Below are 4,598 nucleotides of genomic sequence, written 5' to 3'. Positions count from 1 at the left end.
TGAAGGTAATGGTGGTGGGGTTACTGGTGGTGATTATGGTTGTCATGTTACTTGTGGTGTTAGTGATTCTGCTGTAATTGGTAGTGGTGGGGGTAGTAGTTACTGTGGTAGTAGTGTGGGGGGAGTGGGTGGTGGTGATGGTAGGGTTGATGGTGGTTTTAGTTGTGGTGATAGTGGTATTGGTGGTTTTGGTAGTGCTGGAGGTGATGGTGTATGGTATGATGGTGTTCATGGAAGTTTTGTTATTGTTGGTATTCAATGTACTAGTGTTGGTTATACTGCTGGTGGTGGACGTGCTTCTTTTGGTAATGGTGGTGGTGATCGACGTGGTGGTGGTTGCAGTGGTGGTGGTGGTTTTCCCAGTGATTTTTAATGAATCATATATCATAAATTTGACAGTCTCCTGTATTCCATGACTTAGTTGAAGTAACATCCTATCTCTGAATTGTAGGATGCTATCATGACTTCATGCTAATGACATCCCTCATGTGTTTCTGGCTTTGTTTTGTTTTTTTGTCCTTTATGACAGAATAAATGTTGTCCTTAACTTATATTTTGGACTGGGGTCTCTTTTGTACTATGAAACATTTCCAACAGATATAGTTTATTTTATTTCTGTGAATTACATCGCCAGAAGTCCACGTATATAGCTGCCATTTGTGTCGTTAAAAAAGATATGTGTGGTGAAGGTATCATTGTGCTGGCGGTTCAAATGATAACTTAGAAGGGTTTTTTTTTTCTCTGTCATAATGGGACTGCTGGAAGCTAAAAGAAATTCTTGATATTAGTCCACAAGTGACATTTCAGTCCATCTTTAAAGACAAAAACTAATTTGGAATCTATCTGTCCAGGACTTAAGAAAGTATGGACAGAAGTAGAAAGCAAAATTAATATTATTATGCTTTAGAGTTAGTGAGCATTAACATGGTACAGCATTGATTATAACACCCAGGTAAATAAAATAAATATACTAATGTCCTTGTTACAACATCAAAGAGAACAATATTATTAATTAAAATATTTCCATCTTCATTCCATAAGAGTATATTTAAAAACCAATCACTAGTGGGATTTTCTGAAATGGAAGGAGTAGGAGGTATGTGATTCAGCAGTCAACAAGATGGCGTTAGGGTGGCTAATGCTAGTCTGTCTCAATTATCCTTGCAATATCTACCCTGTGATTTCCCGATTTATTTTAATACCAACATCCTATTTTCCAAATGCTTTTCTACCTCTCTGTTTACTAATTTCTTATTACTTATCAAGAATTATCTCTGCCTCTGGAATACCTCAATGGTCAATTTCACATTGACGTGCATGGAAGAATTCTTCAATTTCTTCATTAGTGATTGGAAATTTGACTCTTCACTGTATTGACAAGACTTTCTTGTACTCCCATAGATATTATCCAATCATAGAGAGCATTGTAGTTCAATATATATCTCAAAATTTCCAATTGATGAATGCCCTGTCATTCCCCTTGAATTCTTATTACTTGCATAATAAGCCCTGGGATTGTTTGATTCAATGTGCAACTACCATATGCCCTACTTATCTTTTACAAATCTACATTTCCACAGCTGCTCAACCTGCCCATCTTGGATTCCACATCTTCAGGACCAACTTGAGTCAGAGAAAGCATCACAGTTGAATTCTAAGCCCCACCTGGACCTTGTCAGCCTCTACCACTGCGAGTTGATGAGAGGAGTGGCATAGTCAAAAAGCTCCCCTCCAGATTTTGGAGGGCTAGGACAACCAGCGTGGCTCTCACAGAAGTCTGAGCAGATCCCTCTTTCCATTCACAGCTCAGGACTCCTTTTGAAGCAGATTGTTCAGCATGAGCAGCAGGAACCCACCAGGCTCCTGGACCTTGCCATCCAGAGTGTGCTGTAGAATGAGGACCTCAGCTATTGCTTCTCTGGAGTGGCTTCCCACAGAACTCTTCCCACCCCTGTTCATGGCAGCTTTCTTTGGGGGACACAAACAGACAGTGAAAGCCATGGTGGGGTCCTGGCCTTTCATCCAGCTCCCACTAGGGGCTCTAATGAAGTCTGGGCATTCTCACCAGGACATCTTAAAGGCTTCCCTGGATGGTTTTGATATTCTGCTTTCCCAGAAAGTTCCCCGCAAGAGATGCAAACTGAAAGTACTGGATGTATGCTTCTTGGACATTGACACAAACTTCTGGAAAGTGTGGTATGGAAACCAATGCATTGCCTCTGTGACCTCATCAGAAGATACTATGACCATCAAGTCAAGAATCAAGACTCAAAAAGGGAAGAATCCCTGAGAAAGAGAGAAGCCTCAGCCCTTGGCCTCCATGGCTTGGCTCACAGACCTTTGCTTTCTTGAAACCTTCCCTAATAAATTGCTCACCTGCCTCATTGAGAGGGTCAAACAGGGAAAGTTCCTGACACCTCTGTGCTGTATGAAACTAGCATTTGGAGGAGTTCTGTCACAACTTCCCATTATTGAGATCTTGAATGGGGTGCAGATGGATGGGGTGCAGGAGGTAGGAATCCACTGCAGATGCGACCTGCACAGCCTTAGATGGCTTGCTCCTTACGTGCTCTAGGTGAGTCACCTGAGCACACTCCATCTTTCCCAAATCACCTGCGGTGATGTACCATGAACAAAGCAGAGAAGTTTCTTGCAAAATTGACCTCTAACCTTTTCAGTCTGCATCAACTCCAGCACTTCATTCTGGAATCTTTCTTCTTCCTCAATGACCACCTCTATCAACTACTCAGTTGTTTGCCGACACACTTGGAGTTTTTCACTTTAAAGTCCTGCATTCCTTTGGACTCTGGTCTGAACAGCCTGTGCTTGTGTCCCTGCACCGGCCAACTAAGGTTTCTGCATTTGAGTGGTGTTTTCAGGGCAGTCTCAATGAATGGATTCTTCCAAATACAGCTAGAGAGATTCTCAGTCACCCTGAACCACCTGAACTTAGCTGACTGTGACACCAATGACTCTGAGCTCACTGCCTTGAAGCCTGCTCTGGGCCAGTGCTACCAGCTCACCAACTTGTGTGGAAACCCAGTCTCCATGGCTGTCCTGCAGGACCTGCTTCAGCACAATTGGCCACTGTGCGAGTTTTCCATTCTGGGGCTCCCTGTCCCTCAGAATTTCTATGAGGATCCCGAAGGTCCTCTGAGTCAGGATATTCTTTTAGAAGCATTGTAGGAGCTCAGGGTGAACCTGCGGACCTATAGGCCCCTCTCTGTAAATTTCTCTCCCAGTACAGGTAACAGAACTTTTGCTGAAATCATCATACACCTGGAAAACTAATGTGATTACCCTCTTTACCAATCCTAAGCTCTGCTTCTGGTTTAAGATCTCACTTATAAAGCATTCATGTTTACTATGCAAATAAGATTATTTGGAGTTAGATTTAAGAGAATTACGTTATCTTTGCTAGGACAGTATGCTCATTTGGAGTAGAAGGTAACAGGAAAACTCCCTTAGCAACCATGTGGAAATGAATATAAAGGGAGGTTCTCTGGTGTGTGGCTGATGAACTTTTCTCTCTCTCTCTCATCAGATTTTAGGAGTGAGAAGCTTAAAGGTATAACTACAAATAGGAAAGGACACCTGAACCAAGGTCCGTTTCTGGACCCAAGGTCCCACAAGGCAAACTTCCTCGAAACCAGTAAGGCTGATGCCCAGACACATGCAGATATAAGGGAGGTCAAGGAATCAGATGTTGCAAGGAGACAAGGAACTAGTTCCAGACTCAATAGGGAGAGAGCTTTCTTCTGCAGCTGAAACATCCTGGATTTGGATTTCACCCACATAAACGATAAGACAATTGCTTCTGGTTGGTGTTGCTTCACTCATAATAGCACTTGAGAACTAAGAGAGTGTGCTGGACTCTTATCCAGAGGCCATTCCTTCAAACACACCCAGTGACATGTTTGGGAGAAATCGAGAGACAGTGAAGACCATGGTTGCCACATGGCCATTAATCCAGTTTCCCCTGGAGCTCTGTTGGAGGATTGGCAGTCTCTCCCTGACATCATAAAGGCTGCACTCAATGGTCTTGATATTCTTCTTTCCCAGAAAGTTCATCACAAGAGATGCAAACTGTAAGTGTAGGTGAAGGCATTAGTCTCTTTTCAACATCTTGAGTTTCTGAATGCCTTGGAAATTTCCATGTGTCTTGACATTCATGTTCCACTATGTCCAGAATATTACCAGGACAGGAAGCCTGAGTTCCAAGGACATTACCTGATCCTACCTGTCCTCTCCTGAAGAAGCTCAGCAAATGGTCTACTGGCCTCTCTTTCTTTCTATGTCTTGTAAAAAACAGTGGTGAAGCCAGCCGGGTTTGACCTGGGTAAAGCTGGTGATATTAGCTGCCTCCTTTAATCTTCACTCAAAATGACCAATTATCATAGGAAATACAAAACCTAAACCTAAAGCAAACCAAACACAACATCATTATTGTCGCAGTTGCCCTCCAATCAAGCTGCAACCTGATGGACACTCAGCCACATGGTCCTACAGAGGCCATCTTGTCACCAGAAAACCTGTCACAGCATTTCACTGTGCAGTGTTGTGAAGAGGATTACTATGGTTGGATCTGGTTCTATGAT

At 42.9% G+C, this 4,598-nt stretch overlaps 1 pseudogene; it reads left to right on the top strand.

Moving 5' to 3' along the window:
* Nucleotides 1-308: 308 nt before the first annotated feature.
* Nucleotides 309-3,251, top strand: LOC101650214 (annotated as a pseudogene).
* Nucleotides 3,252-4,598: the final 1,347 nt, after the last annotated feature.

Source organism: Echinops telfairi, unplaced genomic scaffold (assembly GCF_000313985.2).
Source record: "Echinops telfairi isolate 266 unplaced genomic scaffold, ASM31398v2 ScPeMD7_53;HRSCAF=182, whole genome shotgun sequence".
NCBI lineage: Eukaryota > Metazoa > Chordata > Mammalia > Afrosoricida > Tenrecidae > Echinops > Echinops telfairi.
This window is presented reverse-complemented; position numbering and strand designations above follow the sequence as displayed.